This window comes from Canis lupus, chromosome 34 (genome assembly GCF_003254725.2).
Source record: "Canis lupus dingo isolate Sandy chromosome 34, ASM325472v2, whole genome shotgun sequence".
NCBI classification, from domain to species: domain Eukaryota; kingdom Metazoa; phylum Chordata; class Mammalia; order Carnivora; family Canidae; genus Canis; species Canis lupus.
This window is the reverse complement of record NC_064276.1, coordinates 26,584,670-26,596,783: the sequence shown is the minus strand read 5'-3', so window position 1 is coordinate 26,596,783 and position 12,114 is coordinate 26,584,670. Positions and strand designations below refer to the sequence as shown.

At 44.6% G+C, this 12,114-nt stretch overlaps 1 long non-coding RNA gene across 1 annotated transcript; it reads right to left on the bottom strand.

Moving 5' to 3' along the window:
* Positions 1–1,877: 1,877 nt before the first annotated feature.
* LOC125754341 (uncharacterized) lies at positions 1,878–10,763 on the bottom strand. Its single transcript, XR_007408298.1, has 4 exons — positions 10,562–10,763; positions 7,657–7,696; positions 5,934–7,192; positions 1,878–2,029 (listed from the first exon to the last, which is right to left on the bottom strand). It is a non-coding gene; the product is annotated as an uncharacterized LOC125754341 (long non-coding RNA).
* Between the last annotated feature and the right edge of the window lie 1,351 nt (positions 10,764–12,114).

Genomic DNA, 12,114 nt, shown 5'->3' with positions numbered 1-12,114 from the left:
TCCTTTCCTCATTTGTCTAGTTCTTGCCACATCTGTAGGAAAATACATTTTATTCCTTCTCGGCCTTTTGGTTAAGATCAAGTGTAGGACAATACATTTTGACTTCCAAACATTTTTAAAAAACATCTGAAATACGATCATTTGGAAGTTGGGAATTTTCTCCCCAGGTTCAAAGAACTCATATTCTTATTTATCTTCATAGACCTTTAGTCATCTTTTTATACCTGCAATTTGTAGGTATTCAGTACATGAAAAAATAAATAGAATTAATCCATTTCCTAGTAAATACACATGCATTATTCTTATTTTGCCATGAGGCTCTAAATTCCATGAGGACAGTCACCTCAGAGCTACAGGACCGAGAACCCAGCTGAGATTTTTTTTTTAAATGTCTTTTAAAATGATTATTACAATTACTTACTTTCAAACAAAATCATGATAATTGATCTATTAACCCCTCCAAAACAGGGTAGAGGAAGAGAGAACAAGCAGAAATTCAGGGCAAGTTTTACTGTTTACAGTGTTTCTGTCTTTGTTACAGTGAGTGGTTTCCTTGAGGCTTAATCACCGGATCCGTGAAGAAGCTTACCAAAGGGTGAGAAGGTGAAGGCCTCTGGTTGACCCCAATTGGCCACCCCAGGGTTCAGGTGGCCACAGGGCTCTCTCCAGAGTCCTTGTCCTTTTCCCCGTTTAAACAGAGAATGGGGGATCCCTGGGTGGCGCAGCGGTTTGGTGCCTGCCTTTGGCCCAGGGCGCGATCCTGGAGACCCGGGATCGAATCCCACGTCGGGCTCCCAGTGTATGGAGCCTGCTTCTCCCTCTGCCTATGTCTCTGCCTCTCTCTCTCTCTGTGTGACTATCATAAATAAATAAAAAATTTTAAAAAAATAAAAATAAAAAATAAATAAATAAACAGAGAATGGTATTTACCTGTGATAAAATGAGGTATATGATAAAAGTCACTCCAGACTGCTTCCTCTCTGATGTCACCCTCACCTCCAGCCTTACAGCTAGGGTCATCACAGAGTTTTTCTGTTCAAATAGGTTGTTTATAGTGTGACAGGCAAGAAGAACCTGAAACCTTAAAAGAACTCTCTATCTGAAGACGAGCTAAATCTTTGCCCTCCCAATTTGCCAAAAAATCTCAGGGCCTGACCTGTTTAAAAGGATGTCAGTCACCTCACCTAGAAAAGCACTCGTGTCTGCTCGGTATGGCTGGCCACTATGGCCATGGTGTCTCACTGGTATTTAGTGTCACTTTTTGAGGCTGGTCCTCCATTATTATAGACAATATCTGTTGGCCCCATGGAACCAGGTGGGGCATAAGACTAAGTGATCCTTTGAAGCAGGACACTCCTTCCCTCAGCACTCGGCTTAGCCAAAGAAGGCCCTCGCTTGGGGTTAGCTCCCAGGGTGCCAACCCAGAGGGCTCATCTCTGTGGGACCCATGAGGGAAATTCCCCACATTGGAAGCTGTGTTCTGGCATTCACCCCTGCTGGACCAAAACCACTGTTCCATTCTTTCTAGGGTCAGTCAGTTCCACCCCTGGAAACCCAGGAGACTGATGACCCTACCTCATGGGAAACAGAGCTCTGGGCCCATTCTCCTGCAAGCAGCCACTCTCAAGAGGCAGGCCTATCGAAACAGCCCTGGTACTTCTCACTGTAAAGCCAGAAGAAAAATCATTTTATCTACAGGGGACATTATGCAAAACGATAAGGTGCTGAAGCAAGAACATATTTTAATTTGCACTTCCTTCCTTATCACTCCATTCAAATCTCAAGTTCTATCAACTACTCTATTTGGTGTATTAGAAAATTTTTATTTTTTTAAAGATTTTATTTATTTATTTTAAACATTTTATTTATTTATTCATGAGAGACACAGAGAGAAAGAGAGAGGCAGATACAGGCAGAGGGAGAAGCAGGCCCCATGCAGGGAGCCCAACGCGGGACTCCATCCCAGGAATTCCGGAATCACGCCCTGAGCCAAAGGCAGACACTCAACTGCTGAGCCACCCAGGCGCCCCTAGAAAAATTTTAAAGAAGCAAATGTGAATGAAGGTGAAATAATACGTGCCTATGAAAGTAAAAGAACTCGGGGCGCCTAGGTAGCTCAGTTGGTTAAGTGTCCAACTCTTGGTTTCAGCTCAGATCATGATCTCTGACTGTGAGACTGAGCCCCATGTTGGGTTCTGCACTGAGCAGAGTCTGCTTGAGATTGTCCGCTCTCTTCTCCCTCTGCCCCATGCGCTGCCCCCCACCACCGAAAGGAAATAAGTATATTTTTTTAAAAAGCATAAAAGAACTATAGAAATAAAAACTATCATTAGGATGCAGATTTAGATTATACTCCAGAGGGGCTGTGTGTGCATATGCGTATGTGGTTAGAATTGCAATAGCTTCTCTCAAAGAACAAATATATAAATGAACAAGAACACGTAGCATAAGCCTCAGACTGCCCATAATAGATACAATAACTCAATGGTGGGATCCCTGGGTGGCTCAGCGGTTCAGCGCCTGCCTTCGGCCCAGGGCGTGATCCTGGAGTCCCGGGATCGAGTCCCACGTCGGGCTCCCTGCGTGGAGCCTGCTTCTCCCTCTGCCTGTGTCTCTACCTCTCTCTTTCTGTGTCTCTCATGAATAAATAAATAAAATATTTTTTAAAAAAACAATAACTCAATGGTTCAGCATTTGATGACCAATATTATTCTGATTAGCACTTATTAGCCAGGTCTTTCAACTGTAGTATTTCCACCCAGCAGAAACCCTTATAGGAGCAATTCATATGGTTTGAGACGATTTTAACCTTAAACACACTAAAAGCAAATTTCAGGAGGAAAGGCCCGTAAAGTGGCAGAGTTGCTTAGTTTCTCTTCCCTTGAAAGATTGACCTTTCTTTTCTTTCTTCTTGAATTGGGTCATTTATTAGCTTCATTTTCATTTGGAGTCACTGCGCCATATAAAGTGTAGCATGAATGCAACCCATTTTCTTCCTGATGACTAAAGCTTTTTGCTTGGTGACTATAGTCTGGGAAAAAATATAATCTTAAAAGGACTTGCTGAAGAGCCTGTTGGGGACCTTGTGTTACTTAGCTCTTCATCTCCTTCACTTGGACCTTATTTTACAGTCAGCCGTGAAACAGTGTATCTGTTCCTTCCTCCAACCAAGTGAACTAGGTGGAGGAGGGAGAAGGGAATGAAAGCCAAAAGAAAGGAGGCACAGGGATTGTGAAACCTTCCCTCCTCCACAGTCATGACCTTACCTCCTCAAGCCAAACACTAAACACTAGGAATGGGGCCTAGGGGGGTAGGGTTAAGCCAAGTTTGCTATCTTTCCCAAATGTGGAACTCAAAAAAAGTATCATTAAAAATTGGGGCACCTGGATGGCTCATGAGTTGAACATCTGACTCTTGATCTCAGCTTGGGTCTTTTTTTTTTTTTTTTTTTTTTATTTATGATAGGCACACAGTGAGAGAGGCAGAGACATAGGCAGAGGGAGAAGCAGGCTCCATGCATCGGGAGCCTGACGTGGGATTCAATACTGGGTCTCCAGAATCACGCCCTGGGCCAAAGGCAGGCGCTAAACCGCTGCGCCACCCAGGGAATCCCTCAGCTTGGGTCTTGATCTCAGGGTCATGAGTGCAAGCCCCCTGCTGGGCTCTGTGCTAGGCATGGAGCCTACTTAAAAAAAAAAAAAAAAGTATTATTAAAAATATACTGGTTTACATTTAGTTACTTTTCAATTTCTGCTGGTGAGGAAATTTATAGCAATTGTTACAAATTTAACCTCAGTTGTTTGCAAAGATCAAGAGTTACAACGTTTTGTAGAATTGCTGGGATCCAAAGTGCCCCAGGGAACACAGGCCTTTACCCTGAAGAGGATTTCAGAGACCAGTCCTCTCACTTGATGGGCAAGAAGACTGAGGCCCAGACAGGAGTGGGTCAGTGGGCTGGAGGCACACCAGGGACCCAAGTTTCTACCCCCTGGTTTGGTGCTTTATCACAAAAGCTGACTCATTCCTTTGCTCACTCTTCAAGAAATGTTTGGGTTCTCACTCAATGCCAGACATGGTTCTTGTCAGAGTTCTGCCCTCTGTGAATTTCCATGTTGGACAGTAGTGAGTGCCAGCCTTAGGGGAGTACAGGCTGCTGTGGGAAGGGCAGGGAAATCTAGAAGCAAAAGCTCTCTCCGAAACAACTGCAAGTCATTTTGGTGTGACTGGGACATGAGGAAGGGAATGTGAGGAGAAAGCAAGAAGGAGGAAGGAGGCTGGTGAGGGAGGCAGGGTCAGACCTTGTAGAGCCATGCAAGCTGGCAGGAAGCCACAGAAGGAGTCTAAGGAGAACAGTGACCTGGTAAGGTCTGTGCATTGGAAAGCCCCTCTACTGCAGCAGGGTGAAGGAATTAGTCCAGAGGCTCCCAGGGTGGTGTGAATGGCTTTGAAGAGAGCCCAGATTATGAACCCCTTAGCCTCTGGGATAACAGGCAAAACCTAGTGGCTTCTTTCAGAATTCTCAAATGGTTATCCCAGTGTGTTGTACAAAAGTTGTCATTTTCTGTGAGTCCTATGATAAGAAAGAGATTGGAGGGCAGCCCCGGTGGTGCAGTGGTTTAGCGCCGCCTGCAGCCCAGGGCGTGATCCTGGAGACCCTGGATGAGTCCCACGTCAGGCTCTCTGCATGGAGCCTGCTTCTCCCTCTGTCTGTGTGGAGAGGAGGAGAGCAAAATTCTAGGTGGGGAGTCCCATTACATAGGATATCCCAGAGGGAATCATATTGACCTGAATCATGAGGTCAGGATTTGACTCTTGACTTTGTAGTTCACTGGTTTGTAAAGTGAGGAGTAGAGGTCAAGGTGTTGGGCAACTAGAGGGTGATGGTGCCATTTGCAGAGATGGGGAATGTAGGTAAAGAGTTAGGATGTGGGGTAGGGCTGTGAGTTAGGACTGATGTTAAGGTATCCAGAAGACATCCAAGAAGAGATAGATGTCCAATGAGCAGGAAAATATGGGGCTCTAGGGCAGACATGGGAGTCTAGACTAAAGCTGTGGATTAGCCAACCCTCAGCCTACCCATGGTAACTGAAGCTGTGACAATAAATGTGGTTAGCAGAGAGAAATATGTGGAGTGAAAGGGAAGTGGGACCCAAGAAAGGAACATCAATATGTAGACACAGGCATAGAAAAGGATTCCCAAAAGAGAAGACATAGCCAGGGAGAAGGAGTTAGATCAAAGCATGTGGCATCCTGAAAGCAAAACTGAGAGCCTTTCTAGGAGATAGAGATGCTTAAAGGTATAAAATGAGGCCAGAGCTTGCATGTGGGCAGTAAATAACCCCCATCCTCTGGAATTCATTTGTATTCTCAATATGCATGGATGATATTAACTATTTTTTTTTTGTCTGAAAGAGGAAAAATAAAAAGTACTATGTAAGGTGATGTATGTTGTTAACTAAGCCTTTTTGCAGTAATCATTTTGCAATATATACATGTGTCAAATCATCACTTTATACACCTTACACTTACACAATATTATTTGTCAGTTATATCTCAAGGAAAAGACATTGTCGTTTGGATGTATGGAAGAGATGGAGAAAGATGAAGAAAATGGAGACCCTGAGAGGTTCAGGTAGAAGCTGTAAGCCTCCCTCCCCTCTTGGGAGAATTTCTTTCTGACCTGGTCCATAAGCTTGCAGGGCAGAGTGAGTAGGGACTGGGTACTCTTCACTTCCTGTATCTCCTCTGCTCCCCCCAAATAACTCAAAGCCTTTAAGTTAATTACCTGTTAGCTAGTGGGAGTGCTCCTAATTTATATTAGCCTTTCAACCTCTCATCTTAGAGTTTGGTGTTTGCTAGTTAATTCAATGCACATCTTATACTCACACGCTCTTACACATGAGGACCTAAGTGTCCCATTGTGAATCCCCTACCTTTCAGACACCCACAGGCTGGACCCACTCAGGTTACCCTGGAGTGGCTTGGTGACTCGGTGAATCAGGCTGTGGTCAAAGGGATGGCTCCATCTCGGGTTCCACCTCGGTGTCCCCTCACAAGGCAGGAAAAGTGTCCCATCAGAGAGGAAGAGTGAGAAAAGCAAGAAGCAGATGTATTATAATGGATATGAAATATAGTGAGAGAGGGACATACTTCTTGTCTCAGTAGCTGGTGTGAAAATGCCTGGGGCGGGGGGTGCTCCTTCATTCACAAAATAATTTGACAAGCCCATAAGGAGTAGGTTTAAACCCTGGATGTGAATGCCAGAAGTCTTGAACTTCAGCAAGCATCAAAACCCCTGGAGGGCTTGTTAAAAACAAACTAGTAGCCCCTTCTCCTAGCTTCTGATGTGATAGATCTGGGGTAGGGTCTGAGAGTTTGCATTTCTAGCACATTTCTGGGTGGTACTGGCGACCCTGAGAGGTTCAGGTAGAAGCTGTAGGCCCGGATAACGAGGGACCTGGGAGACTCTGGGGTCTACGGGGCACAGGGTTGGAGACGGGGCCTCACTTCCACTGAGGGCCACTGACTGGCGGGGCCCACAGGCCAGTGGGCAGTGGGGGGCGGAGGGGTGCAGCTTCAGGACCAGCCTCTCATGGCTCGAAAAGCAGCGAGCTCTGTTTAAGAGCTTGAAGGGAAGAATCTGGCTTTTCCAAATTTTGGGAACCATTGGCTCCCAAGAAAGAGGAGACTTCCTGAATAGCTGAGGGGAAGACTTTGGCGCCAGGGAAAGGGGGCTCCCAAGGAAGAGGAGGGCGGAGGGAGGCGGGGCAGGTGGTGGAATGCTAGGACCTGTGGCAGGCCTTCCTCCAGACTCTGGGAAGGACTTCCCCACAACCTGCTTTGTGGGAAGAAATTTCTCGTGGAAACTGGAAATGCGGTTGAACTCCGCCTTCTGGGATGACATGGGAGGTGACATAGAGACATCACGTGTGGGGCCAAGGGGACTTCAAGCTAAATCCAGGGAAGTTTTCAGAAGTCTTGAGGAACCCCTGAGAATTTTCCCAGGTGTTGGAAACTGAAGGTGGAAGGCAGTTTAAACGAATTGCACTTTGAAATCCAAGGGATAAATAAATAAATAAATAAGCAAATAAATAAAATTCAAGGGACGGGGGAGTGGGGTTTTTGTACCTCAGCTGATCTCTGTACTGCATGTATTCTAGGAAGAAGTACTTGCTGGGGAGAAAGAAAGCTTCTGGAAGAAGAGAACATTATACATTCATGAGAAAGAGGTGATAAAGGCTAATAATTTTGCAACATCCAATGTCAGCAAATGCATAGAATACAGAGAGATACATAGAAAACACAGAGTCTGCTCGACTTATAACAGGAAAGGATTTTAAAACTTTTAATAAGGCCACGTGTTCATTAAGTACAAAGTGACATTACTATGCAAGTCTCCATTAACTGCATCCTTTGGTGACTGGGAGAGGCAATGAGTTTTCTATCCTGAGTTAATTTTTCGCCTTATTGGTGAATGTCCACAAATGAGGAGATTTCTATACATATCATACATACCATTAACAGTGGTTACTCGGAAGGGTAGGATTATTACATTTTCTACTGCACTTCCGCACCCATGTGTTTTTTTTTTTAAATAAGATGTTTCATTATTTTTATAATCAGAAATATTGTCAGAAAGCAGATTTTATATCATACCTGGGTCTCCAGCCATCTCATGATCCTGGAGATTTTCTCACTTGAAAAGGGAAAAAGGGTAAAACAGCTTTATCAAGAAAAGATGAAACAAAGTTTACCTTTACCGTGTTGATACTCAGCAGATACAGGTGAGCACCTTGCGAGTGTGTATTTGGAATTGAACTGAACTAACCTGTTTTGTAACAAGTTTCTTTTAATAAGCTTCTGACAGAAACCTGTAATGACTGGGGCTGTGTGGGCACACAGACGGCCCTTCTCCGAGGCGGTTCCCCCCCAACCCCCGCACCTGCGAGGACTTCAGCTCATCCATGCACAGGTCAGGGCTGGTTGCTAACAGGGATGGGAACATTTCAGTAACATTCCAAACTGCTAATTAACATGGTTCTGCCATGAGACAGTTAGTGCATATAAGCTCACTTCAAGCAGGGACTGTGCTGAATTTGCTCTTTGTATTTCCAACTCCTTCAAATTGAAATTTTCAACATTCTCTTGTAAGTAACAAAATTGGTTCCGTTATCTCGTTTCTTTATCAGAAGTCCAGACATTGTCTCATTCATAGAGTGACTAGCCTTCTTTCAAGAATCACTGTTATTTCCATGGCATTTGTAAGATATATTTTATGTACATGTATTTTTTGGAGGTGTTTTTTTTTAAACATTCTTTTTTAATTAATTTATTTATTTATATTTTTTTAAATTTAAGATAGTCACAGAGAGAGAGAGAGAGAGGGAGAGACACAGGCAGAGGGAGAAGCAGGCTCCATGCACCGGGAGCCCGACATGGGATTCGCCCCGGGTCTCCAGGATCGCGCCCTGGGCCAAAGGCAGGCGCCAAACTGCTGCGCCACCCAGGGATCCCTTTTGGAGGTGTTTTATTTATTTTAGAGAGAAGGAGAGCATGGTGGGGGAGGGGCCGAAGGAGAAGGGGAGAGAGAGAGAGACTCCCAAGCAGGTTCCCTGCTGAGCTCGGAGCCTGATGTGGCCCCATCCCACCACCCTGACACCGTGACCTGAGCCAAAACCAAGAGCTGACACTTAACCCATTGGGCCACCTGGGCACCCCTGTAAATGTATTTTTAAAACTCTACATTGGCAGTGCAAGCATCACAACTACACAGCAGGGCATCCTTGGAGAAACAGGGCTCAGCCTGCATTTGCCATCCCCCACTCTCTTCCTCCTTCTTCACCCTTGCCCCATGGATGACCTGCGGCCTAGCTTCTGAACTACACTTCCGGGGTTCTCTGGGCACAGCTGAGAAGAGACAGGTCTCTTCCTAGATCCTTTTCCTTCTTTCCTGAAAAGTAGTGTGCTGTAGATATTCTTCTGAACTCTGCTATTTCTACATGGTGGCATATTCTGGAATGCACTGCGTACCAGGCTCGTAAAGAGCTTCCTCCCCTTGTATAGGGCTGAGTAGGGCCCCCGAGAGAGGCCCACCTTTGGCTATTCAAGCACTCTCCTGTGAATAGGCATTGAGGTGGTTTCTAGGGTCTTGCAAACACCAACAGCTGCAAATGTGCTGTGACATATAGCCTTGTGCGTATGAATTTTTATATTGTTGGAGGTGTCTCTTGGAGTAAATTCCTAGGACTACTAGATCAAAACAGAAGTGCTTATGTGGTCTTATTAGGTTTTGCCACATTCTGCTCCAAAAGGATCTGCATTCCTGTCAGCTCTGGTTTATCCCACTAGTCTGTTTGTCTATTTTTGTATCAGTAACTCGTTCTTTTAATATAGAGGTTGTTTAGTATGCCGTAAAGTCCGATAGGGCTAGTTTCCCTTTGTTCAATTCTTTTTAAAAAGAAATATAAGATAGGGATGCCTGGGTGGCTCAGTGGTTGAGCAGCTGCCTTTGGCTCAGGGCGTGATCCCGGGGTCCTGGGATCGAGTCCCACATCAGGCTCCCCACAGGGAGTTTGCTTCTAACTCTGCCTGTGTCTCTGCCTCTCTCTCTCTCTCTGTGTCTTTCATGCATAAATAAATAAAATCTTAAAAATATATATATAAGATAGACCAATGAAATAATGTGCCTATTTCAATTCTGCTTGTTTTTGGGTTTTAGTCTGGTTCATACAATAACTTTAAAGATAGTTTCTGAAGAATTATTCCACAGATGCTTTGACCAATGTTAATATAATCTTTCCAGTCCCCCCAGGTCTTACCACCTAGAGGCATTGCACTGATCTGAAATGCAGTGTGGATTGTTAAAAAGTTACATCCTACAACTTACTGTATGGTTACAACTTTTCCATACGTATTTTAAAAACTGAAGTAAAAAAGATTTTTCTGAGAAAATATTTTGAAATGTTCTAATAACTACTGAGGGAATTTGAAACATTCTGGGGTATTACAGCCAGAGTTAGGAGTAGTTCCAGGAGGTAGTTTTTTCCCCTGTGGTAACCAACTTGTCAACTGCAAATAACACATAATTCTTTATAAGCTGAGATCATTTGAGTTATAAAAATAATCCTGTCAATCATCTCTGACTTATTTAGCAGAACATTCTTCAGGTGAATAGTTTTAAATACCAGAAAGCTTCCCAGTTTTATGAGATCCAGATCTTTGTTCTTTTGGAAATGTTAGCTAATCATTGTTGGTAACCTGATCGTTAATCTGGCAATACTACCTTTTATGAATCCTGTAGCTGGATAGAGTAGGCTGCATGAACAGAAATTCAGAAGTTGTGCATGAATATGAAGTTTCTAATTCTCTGAGAACTGTTAGGAAACGAAATGCTAAACTGCAGTCAGTTATGGCCTCACCATATATATGAGTTTCATGGTTTTGACAGCTATGTAATTTTGGGAAAAATTACAGTTATCTTTATAAATGCACACACCACAGTAGGTTATGTGCACAAATGCACATAACACAGTAGGTTATTTTTTATAAATGCATGACTCACTTTTGGTTGCCATCGAGTGGGTACAGGGTGAAAACCATGGTGTCTCTTCAGTTGATGCCGGAATTAGTTTTAGAGAAGGAACATTTTATCCCTCCTTATAGGAAACATTATTTGACCCTGTGAGTATGGAAGTCAGAAGCTTATATAATAAGATATGGCTAAGTTGCTCTCTATGCAAAAGTGAGTCGATTGTGTTTTTCTCCTCGAGCCTCCTGGCTCGAGGTCCAGTGAAACCAGGGAGGCAAGGTCCTCCAGTGAACGGGACAGGCTGTTGAAGTCATCACGAGCTGGGACCCATCTCTGCCAACATTGTCCTACTGTAACAAACATCTTTTTGTTTAAGAATAATAGATCTCCAATTGTTCATGGATAGGTGGCGGAGATGGTGACTTTTGTTTTCAACGCAATGTGAGTGATAATTTGAACAGGAACCTATCAACTACATAGCAACTTTAAAATTCTGTTCTTTGAGGAAGGGCCCTTTAAAATAAATAACTGTGAGGAAAGTTCTTTCCAAGATCTTGGATTGAAAATACCAACAGGCCTGGCTTTTTTGGTTGGCTATACACACAGTTTGGTACACAAAGTCCTGAGGCCCCTTTAAATTGCAAAACACAGTCTCCTTTCAGAAATTAGTCCCATTGTCTAAGCTTCAACTTCCCTTGAGACTATAAGCTACTCCCTCTCCCTCGGATAAGGCCTGCTCTAGGGGGGTTGCTGATTCCTGGGGCAAGTACAGGGCTGGCTTCTTTCTAAACTACCTCCTCTCCACCCACCCCACCCACCCCTAGCTACCCACTGTCTCTAATCTCTCCTGCCTTAGGACAGAGGGTGGAGGGGAGGGAAAGTTCTGGAAGCCCAGTTAGAATTCTCTGGGCCTGGGAGATCATGTGATCTGTGAAGCTGACTTGTTTTTCAGGAGGCTCTTCTGCAGCTCTTTGGAGCTCTTTGGTGTTCTTTCCTGGGTTCCTTGGCATCTAGCCTTGGGTACTTCTCTCTCTCTCTCTCTTTCTTTTTTTTTTTTTTAAAGATTTTATTTATTTATTCATGAGAGACACAGAGAGAGGCAGAGACACAGGCAGAGGGAGGAGAAGTCCCCGATGTGGGACTCAGAACCCCGGATCACGCCCTGAGCCAAAGCAGACACTCAACCACTGAGCCACCCAGGTGTCCCTATCCTTGGGGACTTCTAATCTGCAGTTTGCTTGGACCAGGGGATGTGCTCCCCTCCAGCTCCTTGTTTACTCTTTCTGCAGCCTTTAGAGTGTTAGGATACTTCCAGCATTTCGATCAGAGGCCTGTTGGCATAGTGGGCAGGGCCTTAGTCCACCCTGTCCTGGCTCATCTGATCCTTGGGGATACACGTGCTTCTGCGGCACCCCCCAACTCTGAGAGTGCAGGCCAATTCTCATGCTGGCAGTCCCCTCTTAGATTTCCACGGGACTTGGTAAATGCCAGGCCACGCCATCCCTCTGGGCAGGGTAGGCGAGCTGAGCTCTTCTCACCAGCCTTGAGGTGAGGGGCAGACCCTGGGGGAGAGAGGCAGTATTGAA